This window comes from Larus michahellis, chromosome 6 (genome assembly GCF_964199755.1).
Source record: "Larus michahellis chromosome 6, bLarMic1.1, whole genome shotgun sequence".
NCBI lineage: Eukaryota > Metazoa > Chordata > Aves > Charadriiformes > Laridae > Larus > Larus michahellis.
Window position 1 is genome coordinate 34,906,939 of NC_133901.1, and position 15,770 is coordinate 34,922,708.

Here is a 15,770-nt window from a genome sequence, read left to right on the forward strand (position 1 = left end):
AGAGTCACAGTTTTTTCTACAGCCTTTAATACCCACGCAGATCACAAGGCTTATTCCCAAGCTACGCCATAAACTGCTTTTTTGGTAGACTGTCGGTGCTCCCTCTCTCTCAGACATTTCCTCTGGTCCTGCAGTCCTTGCAAAGAACTGCTCTCCAGTTCACTGTACTGTGTTGGGATCCGTGTGGTTTATTCATCGATGTACTTCATGGCACTCAACTGTATCAAACTGCAATCCTTACAGTATGGGGCAGGGGGGAGAAATACAGCTGTTCATTCAGGTCCATGGGCATCACATGTTTGCTGCAGTTGAAGCTTTTGCCTTTTCACAAGTGCTCCTCAGCAGCTCTGAGGAACTGCTGCAACAGCAATTCTCAGTATGGGCAAATGCTTTTTCCACAGACAGAGCAAAACTCTACTGCCAAAAGAACAATGCACAAAACCTCTGATAAGATCTCTTGCAGAGATTTCCCCCTCCCAAGACACCAGCTATAAGAAGAAATGCATCGCTCCATTTCGCCTGTGAAGGGGAAACCTGTCTGTATATTTTGACCATCCAGCTGCTACTCAAAGATACAAGGATATATTCAAAGACAAGTTCAGCAATTAACTACCCTGGATGGTTTGCACTATCCTTTCTTTCTTCTAAAATCTCATTGCGTTTGTTTGTCAGAAGAAATAGGATGGTCTATGTTTCAAGTTCTTCCTGAAAGTATTGGTAGTCACAGAGAAGACCTGATTAAAAACTGCTCCTACCATGTTGCCTGCTCCTCTATCACACGATGCAATGATTTACATTAATAACAGTAGAGTGCAGAGAAGACCTGCTGAGCCTTTAATAAACTTCCTTTTTCCAATCACTTAAAATGTTCTTTAAAGTTGCAACTGAAGTAATACAAAGCCTGCATAACAGTATACTTGACATTTACAATCCTGGCAATAAATCTGATTTTCGCTTTTACAATGTCTGCTTTTGATTAATTGTAAAAAGTTTACTATAAATACTTTAGGAGAAACAGTGGAATGGTTAATAGACTACATTCTGCATGGTAATATCTTAAATTATAATGGAGTAAATGCCTTAAACCATGTACATTAAATTCAAAGTACTACAAAAAGCCAAATGCTCACAAGTTCAACTTTCATTACTATTCTCATTAGGGAATAATTGTGAGGCACCCTGAATTTCTTCTAGCCTTGGCATCTATCAATGTAGTGCATAATTCTGTACAGGTTTTAAGTTAAAAGCTCCACTGTTCAAATGTAAGCAATGTTTGTAATGCATCCTTAAACCCCTTATTTTTCACAGTACAGCATGATTAAGTTAGAACAGCAAGAGATTGTAATCGAGACTTGAAAGTCTAAGAAAAAACCCCACTATTATTTTTTAGCATGACACAAACGGAACCCAAGAAATGCAATTATGGCAGAATTGTGCAGCAGAAAAGACCTGGCAGCGAGCTGTGTGGGGTGCATTTTTATCACTTGAGGAAACTGTCTAACCTGCTACTCATGGGTCCTTTTCTGGAAGGGTGCCAAAGCTGAAGGGTAATACAACTATAACGAACAGCTCCAAATTAAATCATGCTGTTGTAATGTGGCATTATTTGGCATGAATGATTCCACTGCAATTAAGAAAACAGATACATAGCCCACAGCAGGTGGTTGGTGATGTACTAGCACCAGATAAGTTGGCCTGCCGACAGAAAAAACGGCAAGAGCAAAGATGCTGCATACAGAAGCAGGTCTGCTATCCACTACAATAAACATAAAGATGCATTATTAAAGGAGTAACTGTTATCGCAGAGAATTAAAATAAATACTGTATAAACGTTTCTGAAGTGTTTGTCTGACTCCATGCGGAGGCCAGAACCAGATCTGTGTACTGTTCAAAGCTCATTAGTACCTCACCAAATAGGTGTGAAATGATGGATGTGCCATGATTTGTTATCTGCCCAAGAGTTCACTGTTCTCCTAATAACTGCATGCATCCAAAATCAGCATTTTTAGAAGCTCATTTTGCTTGTGATACTGCCACTTGTAGACAGTCCTGCCACCCTCAACAGTTGAAATAAACCAGACTTCGTAATAGCTTTGAAGAACAACCAGAAGTCACGTTCCCAACACCTTCCATTCTCTCTGGTGGTTTCTGGTTTGAATTGTAACTAATCTTTAACACACAAAAAAGTTGCTTTTGTTGATATGTCTTTGCCCTAATTGCTTACGAACTTGTAACATTTTAAGATCAGCCATTATCATCAACTTGAGACAGATACAAAGTGCTGAACTAGAGAAGAATCAGGTAATTGCTCATTACAGCTGAATACAAAATAAATAAAGCGTGTGTCTTCCAAAAGATCACTAAGCCTGCTTCATCCATTCATTAACACACAACGCAAATGCACTTCACAGCTCTTTCCAGACGCAACTGAAAGCTCTACACAAACACATGCTCTGTTATCTCACCCCGAGGGCCTTGCAGACAGGTAACAGCACAGCACAAGGCAGCAGATGAGCTCACAGAGGGCAAGTCTTCAGGTGATATAAAAATCTATACAGCCCCAGCGGACAACTTGCTTGCATGCAATAAAAGTCCTGCAAACAGACAAGGATGAACAGAGATGTCGGAGGAGTCCATTCAATGCAAATTCTCCAAGAATATGAAAAAAACTATTTTTAAATTCATATAGATGTACTCAAAGTATTTATGGTGACTCAAAACAATGCTGAAAACTAGCCCAAGCCTTGAGAAGTTTTATATGTTTTTTATTTTCCCTAGAGATGCTGAATTGTGAGAGTAGCTTATTTTTTAATACTGTTGCTCTTGACTGAGATATGCTGCTCTGTTCCCCACATATCACAAAATTATGCTTCTCATCTTGTTTGCCTTCTCTTCATCACATTTCTACAGACACGACACTACCACAAGCTCTCTTAATTTCAGTCTGTCTAATAATTCACTCCCCAATTCAGACCAGAAATAAACAGCCTCCGGGTAGATGTTTTTCCAGAATCGTGCATAGGAGATTTTCCCAGTATCCCTCTGCAGAGCCTGCTATCACCTGCCATTTGAAACAGATGAGAGGAACTCTGGCCTTGTCCAGTTTGCAGTTCCTCTGTCTTGGGAAGAACCCATTGGAGAGCAATAACATGAACACCTCATAAACATCAGGGATTCACATCAGTTGAAGTTCTGAAGGCAAAGCTGCTTATGTTTAGTGCTCAGAACTTCCACAGTACAGCTCTTCTCAGGCCTTGAAGAATGTTTATTCACAAAGTATTTAAAAAAGAAACTAAGAATTGAGATGTTGACACTGTTTTATCCCACTGCTACCACGAGACATCACCTTCACCATTAATACCAGAAAACATCAAACAAAACCAGGAATACCTAATGGTACAAGAAACTACAAGAGAAGTTAAAGTGGCCTAAGACTGGATTCTAATTAGAAAAACTTTTAATTAGAAAAAGCCAAAGAAACTATTAAACTAAAGAAGAGAATCCCAAAAAAGTTACAAGCTTCATACTCTATGGTTTCCCAACTCCTAGGTAAAATAAACCATAAACATATTTTTAACTATCAAGTGTTGGTGTGCAGAAGCTTGTTCTCGCTCCTCCTGCTATCTGGCCCTGCCTCTTCTCAGATCCTGTTTTTGAAACCCTCAAGAGCAAGGCTGCGCCAATTTTCTCTAAACCTCTTCACATTCTGATACCATGACAGCTCCCGCGCTTGGGGACACTATGTGCATCAGAAATGCAGTTACAGACCCCAGAGGGCAGGAGGCTGAAACTCCTCTACGAAAAGCTCCTGACTGTGGGAACATAATCCCGGATAAAATAAAAAATGCAGTTTTACCCATGCCAGCTTCAGATGAGACTGTGAAACCTACTTGTCAAGGACCCAGGAAGGACATTTCAGTTTCAGTCTCCTGGGGAGCGTACCTTTCTGAATGCTGTGCTTTGGCTTTCCATGTCAGACAAGCAAAGCCTTTTAGTACTCCTACTTTACAACTCACTCCTGACTTCAACACCACAGGTCACAATGCTGCAGTTCAGAGTGTCTTACAAGAGCACCAAGCCACAGGAAAACAGCAGAAATTTGTAGTGGCACAGAACAGCCTTTTTAAATAGGCAGGAGCCTGCATCATGAGACAGGCTCATAGGATAACTTAGGTTGGAAGGGACCTGAGGAGGCCTCTAGTCCAATCTCCTGCTCAAGGCCGGGCCAGCTCAGGGGCCAGACCAGGCTGCTCAGGGCTTTATCCACTCGAATCCTGAGAATGTTCAAGGATGTACAACCTGAAAAGAGGTTATAGAGATGTGGGGGTCAGTCTCTTCTCCCAAGTAACAAGCAATAGGACAAGAGGAAACGGCCTCAAGTTCTGCCAGGGAAGGTTTAGACTGGATATTAGGAAAAATTTTTACACTGAAAGGGTTATCAAGCATTGGAACAGGCTGCCCAGGGAAGTGGTGGAGTCACCATCCCTGGAGGTATTTAAAAGATGGGTAGACATAGTGCTTAGAGGTATGGTTTAGTGATGGTTTTTGTCAGAGTGAGGTTGATGGTTGGACTCGATGATCTGAAAGGTCCCTTCCAACCTAGGGGATTCTATGATGTAAAACCCCTCCACCCCCTCAGTTTGTTGTCATTCCCAACTCTGATTGAGCACTCCCTCACCTCTGCCAGGTCAGACAGAAATGTTAAACGGAGTGAGTCGCAGCACAGACCTCCCACAGTACTCTACTTGTCACTGGCACCCATTAAGTTAAAACATTAGGTTAGAGCAGGAGAAAAGCCCAAAGCAGACAGAAGTACTGGCAGCATAATTCACTGACAGTGCCCTAGGATTGTGGCTTTGCCTGCTCTGCCCTGACACATCAAGCCAGCTCACCTACATTCTTTTTTGCTTCAAGATCCAATCAAGCTACGTTCACCTTGGACAGTATTCGGCAAAAATCTGTAATAATTAGCTGTCAAAGTCTTTCCCTGCTCCTCCACAGCAATCTTACTCAGATACAGCAGTTCCTGACAGATCATGCCTCACCCCCTATTTCCTCCAACAAAGAATAATCTTTTCGAAGTTAATGAAAAGGCATCATACGTATATATTATTTCCATATGTAGGTTTCATTAAAACGTGTAATACCTTCGTCTTCTCTGCAATAAAGAATCATGTGACAGATAGTTCAGTAACGAGAATCCCACAAATACAACCAGGGAAAAAATAGAAAGAGCTCTTGTGCTCACTGAAAGGTCCGTATTCCACCCCAATAAACTCAGATATTCCTCCAGCAGCAGTGCTGGCCATCCCTGGTCTGTGTTATAACCAACCTTAAAAAGGAGGGATTACTTTGGTTCTCCCCAGGTCCTGCGTCTGGTTCCTCAGGTTGCCCTGCGAACTTTCAGGAGTAGCGGTAGCACAGCAGCACAAACCAGAAGAGCTTCCCCAGTTGTCACTGGTGCCTATGGGAACTGAAACACAGGTGGGATCATGGCTTAGTTTATGACAAGAACCATTACATAGATAAATTATATAACAGAAAGCAATAACAACTTCGTATAAGCAGCAACAATCTCCTTTAATAATGATGATGTAAATATTTCTTCTATTCAGCCTATATTCAAAATCCAAACCGAGTTTTAGGCAACAATATCAACATTACACATTAAAAAAAATACATATATATATACACACACTGGTCCCTGAAAGAGAAAGCAATGACTAAGTAAGTCTGTGCATCCTTCACATATCCTCTGTGGCTGCTGGCTGGTTAACCAGTGCAAGGATTTTCATTTTCCTCATGGCGTCAGAACCCTGCTGGGTGAGGAAATTAAGATACAGAGGAAAAGAAAAGGCAAATTTTGCTGCATTTTAAAACCACTACCACTTTTCCAGACACAGAGAAATGAACAGCCTGGATATGGGAGAAAAGCTTTATTAGTGATAGGGTTTTAAGGGCTGCCATCACTTCTGTTAGGGCATTACTGAAAAGTTGAGTATTTCTCAGCTCTGATTTACTTTCCTCTGATTTTTTACTCTGCCTTTTCACTTATTTATGTTCCTAAGAAAGATGAGCCAGGGGACTGAATGGCACAGAATGCGACAACCAATGTATTACGGAGGTTGCTGATACTCTCTTACTAGTGCCATTAGCCACTTGCAATTAGCCCAATGAGTAGGAGCTCATGTATTTCCAGCTTAGTTTGAGCTGAGCACCTTCTGCTCGTTGTTCCTATTGCTATGCTCTAGGCTTAAAGGACCTTGCTTCCTTGTGATAGGGCGCTCTCCATGTAACGTCGCAGATCCTGTAACCTGTGGTCTGTCCTGTCAAGCTCCCTTACTCCTCCACTCCTCTATCATGTTCCATTCCAGCTCGACAAGTCACCCTCAGCAACCCAAAAATAGCCTGCGTTTTTAGGTTAGCTCGTTGGGAGTCTACAGTGCAAACAAAGTAGTGCTACAAGCTTTGTGAAGGAGTTTCCAAACAGAATTGTTTGTAAATACTGAATATTTTTGGCGCATTTGGTAAAGTAACAATGACCTCCTCATTCTGCCCTCTGTGACGCCCCATCATACTTGCTATCTGACAGAAGGACAGTTGACTTCCCAGAAGTCAGGACAATACTAGAGAAACATCTTAAGAGCAAGTGTTTTTTAGAGACTACTCAGGCTGTCTTTTGTATGATAATTCATAAACATTCATTTCCATTTGAGGCACCAGAGGTCTGTGGTTCCATCCTTGACATCTGTTGATACAGTGAGACCTCTGTGACACCTCTAAATTCACCAGCAAATGTCAGTGGTATTAAGGTGGTAAAACACGAACACCAGCGATTTCTTGATGATGTAGGTGCCTCTCATCCAGCTACTGTGCTTGTATATCCTCAGCTTTGTAATTCCTAACACTTATCCAGCTTCAGACTCCATGTTTTTTAAGATTCTGCAATGATTTTAATTACTAAAGGAAGAGAATAAGCAAACACACTCCTTCCCTTTACTATAAGCAAACTGACTTTTGCTGCTGCCTTTGCAATGTTCCTGGCATATGCTTCCTAAATAGCCACCATCAACAGAAAGAGCAGCTTGCTGGAGAGAAAGCTGGCTTAGTCCCAAAAGCACTGTCACATCCCTACTTCCTTTCCTCAGAAAGCGCTATTTATTAAGAACTTGAGGAGGAAGAAGCATTTTACAGCGCTGCTTTCTCAAGCTCAAGAAAATCAGTTTGTCCAAGTTTCCAGAATGTTTGCATCTCTCCATCTGCTGCAGCTAGTGCTGGCGTCACCAAATACTGACAGCAGGGATCTGCCAATTGCTGTGACTTGCTATTTTTTGTTTTTGCAAAAAACAAACCGTGAGAACACATTGTTTTTTTAAAATGATGTCACAACATTAAAAGGAAGTTTGCTTGCAAAGCGGTCTTTCTCATTCCCTTTGCAAAAATCTCTCTCTTCTTCCAGAAAATGACAAAGAGAAAAAAAAAATCCCATTTGCTGGTTGCTCAAAGCTCCTGGGTGTATTTGCCTTAGGCCTTGCTGAAACCCCTCACTCGAGCCAGCTGTGACTCCTTCTGCACACCCTGTGGGGATGGGATGTGGATCTGCCACCTCTCTCTCCTTGGTGCAGAGCCACCCAGGACTCATGCAACAACCAGCTCAAGGGCAGGTAATGTTATGCCTGGCAGGGAAAGCCCTCAGAGCTAGGGTAAATCAAACATGTATTACAACACCTGCTTGAAAGGTGCAATTTATGCCACTCCGCAGCTCATCTTGGATCTGGTTCTTTAGCCTTTGCACTTTACTACCTCTTCAGATGAACTGCTTTACTAAAGCATCCTTGGAGTTATGGATGTCAAATCATTTGCTCAGTGGAGGTTACAGAAGCTGGGGCACCGTGACTGTTCACCTGAAGAGCCAATACGAAAACCAACGCCTGCTCCCGGCCACGCTGCAGCCTGTCTTCTGATCCTAGTCAACCTATGCCCTACATGACTGCAGCTTACTTTATTATCTCAATATTTTTTTTCATTCCTATTAACTGTCTCTTCCCTCTCCTTAGTTACTGACCACCTTACTTCTCTCTGATCTTATCAGAGACCACAACAGTAACAAAGCCCTTCAAACATGCGGAGGCAAGACTGCTTTCCAGAACCTGTCTGTAGTGATTGTGTATTGGGTAGAACATGACACCAGTTGCTTCCTTCTGTAGGACTGGAGAAGAGAAGGCTCTGGGGAGACCTTTTAGCCACTTCCAGTACCTAAAGGGGGTCTACAGGAAAGATGGGGAGGGACTTTTGATCAGGGAGTAGAGCGACAGGACAGGGGGTAATGGTCTTAAACTGAAAGAGGGGAGATTTACATTGGATATCATGAAGAAATTCTTTACTGTGAGGGTGGTGGGACACTGGCCCAGGTTGCCCAGAGAAGCTGTGGCTGCCCCATCCCTGGAAGTGTTCGAGGCCAGGTTGGATGGGGCTTTGAGCAGCCTGGTCTAGTGGGAGGTGTCCCTGCCCATGGAAGGGGGGTTGGAACTAGGTGATCTTTAAGGTCCCTTCTAACACAAACCATTCCATGGTTCTATGATTCTTGACCTAAGCTCATTGCCACCAGTCTCCTCTTTTTGACTACCTGCTGGGTTAACTCAGATCCTCATCCTTACTGTACACTGCTACTGCATGAGAAGTAGCAGCAATGACTGCCTGTGCATCATTTCAAAAAATAACTATATATTCATTAAAAGAATATTACCCACGCTTAACCATTTACATGAGAAAAATTACATGAAATAAACTCTGAATGTGGTAAGACATGGAAGTACTTTCAGCTATTGCAAGTACTAAAATAAAGTTAAACTGTTATTTTCAAAAAATATCTTAAGCAGCAAAATTGCTCTACATTTTGCCTTCATTGAAGACAATTTGAACAGCAATCTAATTTGTGGTCGGATAGATGAGCTGTCATACTCTGGATACGCATACACAAGGTTTTCTCTCATATAATGTCTATTGTACTTTTCATTTTGTGGATAAAAATAACAGTCACCATGTTTAAAAAGTGAAAAGAGGTTTTTCTGGCATCATTATGCAGTAGTGAGGTGTCTAAATAGCTAGTTTAAAAAATGTTTCTAAGATGGTCTAGTCCCAGGTTCAAGGTTTTAGAATGTTTTGCTCTTAATGGCAATAAGACATAACAGCTATTGAGCGAGACTAAGGGAGCAGTAGCCTCTTCTGTGAAGTCTGACAAGATGAACTGGAAAGGAGGAATCACAGGAAATTCCACATAAACATGCAATCTCCATGCTGACAAAGCCTGACATTTAAATCCCGAGAACCCGGTGACTAAGGCAATGTTGTCTTGCACAAGAGATGCTGGAGCAAAAAAGGCAGTTAATACGTCGTGCTGTAAATCTGGGATCTGGTTTGTCAGCAAAAAAACAAAAAGTGGAAAATGTGTGAAGTTCAGCAGTTCCACTTTTCATCCGTGAACCCCCCTCCTTTGTGTTCCACCCTGATACAGCTGCCAGGGCAGAGCAGCGATACTCACTGTACTGCAGCCTTCCTTGCAAACCACTTGTCTTCCCAATGCACTGACACTGCCCTGCTCAGCAGGATCTCAGTCTGAGCCAGAGTCCAGAGGCAATGCCACAATACCCATGCAAAGACTAACCAAGAGTTGTGCCATTAACTGCTTAAAGGCAAATACATCAGACACAAAGAAACTACATACAGAATTCTGGCCAATTTAAGTGACACAGAAAGTCTGGCTGCAGCAGGGATTGTCTTTTTATTACATGACGTAAAATGTCCCACTCAGAAAAGCTGAGCAAGAAGTCAAGGTGTAACGCAAAAAGAACGCCACTGAATATATTAAACAGTGAGTTAAAGCCTGTTTTGAGTAAATAAATGGAGAAGATAAATGTGTGCACAATTGAACTGAGCATCACAGATAAGAAGCAGAACAATTTTTAACTTGACAAAAAGAGAGGAAGAGAGACACTTCTCCAGAGTTTAGAATTTTGTATTAACACTGACATGTTTTTGGTAAAAGCAATTTTCCTTCTCTCTCCCACTGAGCCATATTTGTCCCTGCTGCTACTATACTGATTTTAACAGAGGATCATCAGGAAGAATCTAATAACAGCTAGTTCATCGTTACGCTTCCCCCAGTACCAAACTAAAGCATGCTGTGTTGCGAGTGAATGTGGTGAAACACTCAAAGACAGCAATTAGGAAAATGGAAAATATCACATCTCTTCCCATTCTAGAACTGGCAGTTTGTAAATCCATATTTTATGCTGTTTGATCACTAAGTAACTCAGTTCCCGTCTCAATTATTTACTCTAATATCCAAAGAAGTATTTTTTTAAATGCTGGCTCCTCACACTTGAATGCAAAAGTCAGTATATTAGATGCTATGTTGGAGGTAAAGGACAGACAAACTTATAGCTGAAGGCTGTGGTCTTCAATGTTTTAAGTCATGTTAAGGAAGAAAAAAGATAATCAATTTTGGAAACTGTTCCAAAGTTTTTAACCTCCCCCAAAGAGTAAATATTTAATTTCTAAGTGATCAGGTATTTAGAAAGTGCTGAGAAAAAAGAACATAAAAGAGGACGAGCTGGCTTGAATTAAATGTTAACAAAAGCAAAAAAGAAGACAGAAGGCAAAACGGTTTGAAAATCCACAAGAATATTACAGCTCTCCCCTTTGTTACTCACTGTGAAATAATTTAAACAGCATCTGTTTACTATAATATTTAATGAGCACCGTAGAGCTAGGATAATCCCAGCACAGGTATTTGCACAAAGCACTTAATCTTGCTGTAGTTCTGACTCTGATAGATCAGCCCAGAGACTTGCAAATGTGGGAAATCACTCATGTGCAGCACTCGGTAGATCTCTCTTGGCTGCCTGGCTCCTGAAGGAGGTTTGCTGAGCTTTTCCAGAACGTACTGTCACAGAAAATAAGCAAAGAGCAAAGGAAATAGGTGAAGATGCTGGCCTGAGAGTTACGGAAACTAATGACAGGGCTGTAACATGGGAAAGGAAGGAACAGGACAAAGAACATTAAGTGAGCCAGAAGGGAAATTAAAGCCTTTCTGGGCTAATGTGAGTTATGAGGGGGCTTCTCATGGCATAAGCAGACAATTTATCTTCCTGGAAGAAAAATAAAACAAACCTGGGAGAGTATCTAGCTAATTATGCAATGACTTTATAGACACTGCCTGAACAGAAAATACTTTTTCTACGGGTTGTTTCCTCTGCATTTTCTGCCTGTTTGCCCATGTAACAGCATTCCAAAATCTTCCCTTAGACTGCACTGTGTCAAAGTGAAAGAGTATCAACGTTATAATCTCAGTGAAAAAAAAGATTTCCTGCTGTGGTCCTAAAATCTCTTATTTCTCTAACATTCCTCAACTAATGGCTATGGCAGCAAGGGACTGCATTAGAGAAACTCTGCTTAGCAGTCCCAGTAATGCCACTACTGCCCAGTTTAATCTTTCAATCATCAGCACCTAAGCAAGGAGTCTCACTGTTATCATGAAAGTAAATACCGTGTTGCAGCTCTTCAGAGTGGTACAGAAAATAACATTCCTCCGTAAGAGCTGAATGCTCTCACAAACAGCTATGCTGGACTGCTTTAGGACTCATCAGAACAAGACAACTTTGTCCAGAGATGGTTTTAGACTCCCATAGCCCGAGTCGTATTTATCACCAAATCTTTTGCTCTGCTTTATTATTTGGATACCAGTCTACCAGGACTCGGGTCAACAACTGATTTCACATAGTCCACGAAATGACTTAGAGCAGGTTTGCCACTTTCCTGACATTGGTTTAGTCTCTATTTAGATTAGTAATCTCAACTGTAATCTGGATGACTGATCTGGTAAAAATCTCTACAGACAGCTGCCAGTCTATTCAGGAATAAAAATCTGAATAGAAATTATATACCTCACAGGTATAAAACATCAGAGAAGAGCCATGACAAAGGGCACCCCTTACGTTGGAAAACTGGAGCAGTGAGACAGAAAAGCCTGCTGGCTTTTTCCTGGGCAAACATGAGGATGAGAACGGCTGGAGGTTAATTAATTTAGGAGTGAAACTTGCTGACTGTGTAAGATGATGTAACATTTAAAAAACCAAGTTTCCTGGCGTGTAAAGTAAGAAAAGCCACATGTCGATCCTCTAGAATGTGGATGCAAAAAGTTGTGATGGGGGAGAATCCAAGTCAATAGGGTCACAAGGGTGTTAATCAGGACACCATTCAAATCAATGAACATGGGACTGCAGATAAGCAAAGCAGTCCTAGTCTTCAAGGGGAAAAATAGCTGTATCAGAGCCTCAAACAATAGCCTGAGAGGTGAAAATTTAAGATGATCTTGTGCTACCACCACTCTGTATTAAACACTTTCTCTCCTTCCTCTTTTTTATCTGTGATCCGCACTACATCTATCCGATAATGAGTCAGAAATGTCATATAATTACACTTCAAAGAGGCTAGTGTAATTGATGATCATTGAAAGCTGGCTTTCCTATAATTTGCTAAAAGGAATGAAGCCCCTTGTGTGCTTTTGGGGGCACCACTAGAGCAGAGATGTCTAATTACTACCAAGTTCAGTTCAACAGATGTCAACATATCAGCTCTAATAGCTATTTCATGAGGGCAAAGATGTAGTATGGACTGAAGGAGCTCTTCTACACTTGTAAAATTTCATTCTGCCACCTTCCCCAACTTTCAATAAGAGCTACTAAAGAAACCCATGAAAGCCCTAATTCCAGCTGTAGTTTCAGCAGCATTCAACATGTGCTAAATGATGGTTTAGCCAGAGCATTGTTGGTGTCAAGCTGGAAGGGCGGGAAAGCCTGTTGCATGGCTAAATGTTCTTTTCATGTGAAATGTCTTGGCAAAAAGCTGTACAGTGACGAGGAGGAGTAGAAGAAAAATAGGGATATTATTGTTATCACCGTAGTTCTTACAAGGAAAAGTAACTCAGTAAAGGTTCAGGAATTTGTCCCATTGAAGAAGCCCATCTCCAATGCAGTTAAGATAACTGAGAAGAAAGAATGAGAGGTATCTTGGTGATGAGCAGCCACCAGCCCTCTTACAGGCAATATGTCTTTGGTGAAAAACTAACTTTCGCACCATTTTCCTTTCTGCCAGCTCTAAGAAAACTGATGATGACTATTTCACCAAAGTCTGACCTTATAACAACAGAAGGACACACAACAGTAGGCAGAACACTGCACGATTTCACACTCCTTGTGCTTTAACTCACTAAAGTCATTAATGATTAAAGAACAGACCTGAGAGCACACACCCCAAACCTGAGGCTCCTTTTGAACCCACCCGAAAAAAGACTATGATGTGCTGGGCTACCTCTACTGCACAGAGCAAGTGAGAACATGACCGTCCACAGAATTTCTACACAGAAACCCACCACCACCATTTCTCTAGTTACTACCCCATTTTTCCCCAACTCTCTTGAAGAAGATATTACCACTCGGAAGGGAAGTGTGGATATATAGAGGAAACTGCGTTAGGTGGTAGTTACAGAGGAAATGAGATCTGTGCCTGTGCTATTTAGTCTTATTGTGAGGACAAAGTACTCGAAGTAGAAAAAACCGAAGCCTGACCTGCAAAGCAAAGCGTGCATCTCTTTAGTATTAGTCCCTGTGCCTTGGCACACAAGCTGAGCTTTTTTTAGCCACCACCACCTTAAAGCTCAATTAAAGTAAGCGCAGGGCTCAGTGAGCTTCCTGAAGAGGTGAGCAGTCACCAGGGTTTTGAGATACTCTCTCTTTCCTCTGGGCCTATTCTGAGGAGAAAGAAATCATTAAACGGAACTTACGTATTTATACCTATCATGTCTGAGTGCTCTACCCTATGCAGAAACCCTGTACCAATCCTGTATTAAGATAAACAAAGATATGTTTCTATTAATTCTCTCTTGTTATAAGATTCCTAATTTAGGAGAATAATATCTCTCTAGCACAGAACGTGCCCTTCATTAACATTTATCTGCCTTATTTTCGAGCTAGGACAACATAACGAGGAGAATTTAAAATTGCGTATGGCACTGTATCTGGCAGTGTTGCCCAATAGCTGTCGCCAGAATGAGACAGAGGACTGTCTAGGGTAGTAGCTGCTCCTTTTTCTATTTTTTTTTTTATGGATTTATATTACAGTGTTATCCTTCTCCTAATAGGGAGATAATACGGTATATTTTAAAAGTATCCAGTGGCTATTCATACATTATTGAAAAGCTGAGTGTTAAAGATTAAAGGCAACAAGAGTTACACAGAGAAGCTGATTTTAATTTCTTATTTCTCTCTCTCTTCATTCTCCTCTTCACTTACCCCCTGCAACACACACACACGCGCGCGTGCGCTCCTCTGCTGGCCACTCTGTGTTTTCACAGAGATAATTCAAAATAATCTTATTGTTTCTGTTTATTTCCGTGGCAATTCTCTGTTCACTAAAGGTTTATGCTTTTTTAATCTGTTTATTTCACCCTTCCAGCTTGATTTCCTAATCCTCTCCTGTTCTTTCTATTTTTGATGTTTTTAAACTGGGAATGCTGCCTTCTTTCTTCCTGCGAGGTTTAAATGAGTTCTTTAATCATACCAGCAGCAACACGTACTCTCGCATGCTGCACTCACCTTCCGAGGAGCCTTCCCTGACAAAGTTCTTCCTCCTGATCTCTCTTTCCAAGTCTTGCTTACGGAATACTAAAAACTTAAAAAGTAGCTAACAGAAAGAACAGACAGTAACAATCCCCAACTATTACACAGCATTCACAGGCACCAGAGAGAGAGGAGTACAAATGCACTCATGTACAGTCTTACACTGAGAAATTTCACAATAAAGGTAAAAAACCCACTCCAAGTTATTAGTGCAAGGGGTGCTGCCATGAGGAAGCTTTATGTACTACTCCGGCACTTCCTATTCCTTGTAGCCACCCACTCACTCTTAAAGCAATCCTCAGGACACGGCCATGGCCACTCTCCTGTCCCAGTCTTACCCGCTTAGCGTAAGCCTTGTGCATTTGTCCTGTTAAACTGCAAAGGTACGTCAATAACATTCATCAAGTGAAAACAAAAGCTCTCATAAAAGGCCTGATAGGACAATGTTTTATCCTCATTTGGCAGAGGTGAAAAATGGCAATGCAAGCCCATGGAAATATAGTCGTATGTACCTACGGAAATATAGTATGTATATATATAGACTTTTTATAAAACATTTTTTCTTTATTTTACTGGTGCGTGAATCTGATAAAGATTCAACTCAAATTATATTAACCTTGTAATACTGCAAGTCTAAATAACCGCAGACAGCAATGAATATTAAACTAAAGTAATTTCAGAAACAAACCAAATGACAATGTTACTTCTTCTCAAGATCAGGATGCATCGATATAACTTTTTTTGTATGTTGAGTGTGCCAGATTTACAGGAGATGCGACTATACTGTTCTTGCTTTCCTTCTCAAGTTGATAAATACAACTGTGAAGAAATGGGGGTGGTTTCTTTCTGGAGTAAAATCCTGCCACACCAATGGCCCAAAATAATCAAGTGATATTATTCAGTCTCCTTTTCATCTCCATAGAGATTAGCAATACTAGAGAGGGAAACACAGCTTTCATTAGTCTGGTCACAGAAAAGGAAAAATACATGATGGCTCTTGCAGATATATCAAGGGAAAGACATAAATCGCATCTCAGAAGGTGAACAGTAATTTCCTCCTGGATCTCAGACTAGGTAAAATCCATTATACTA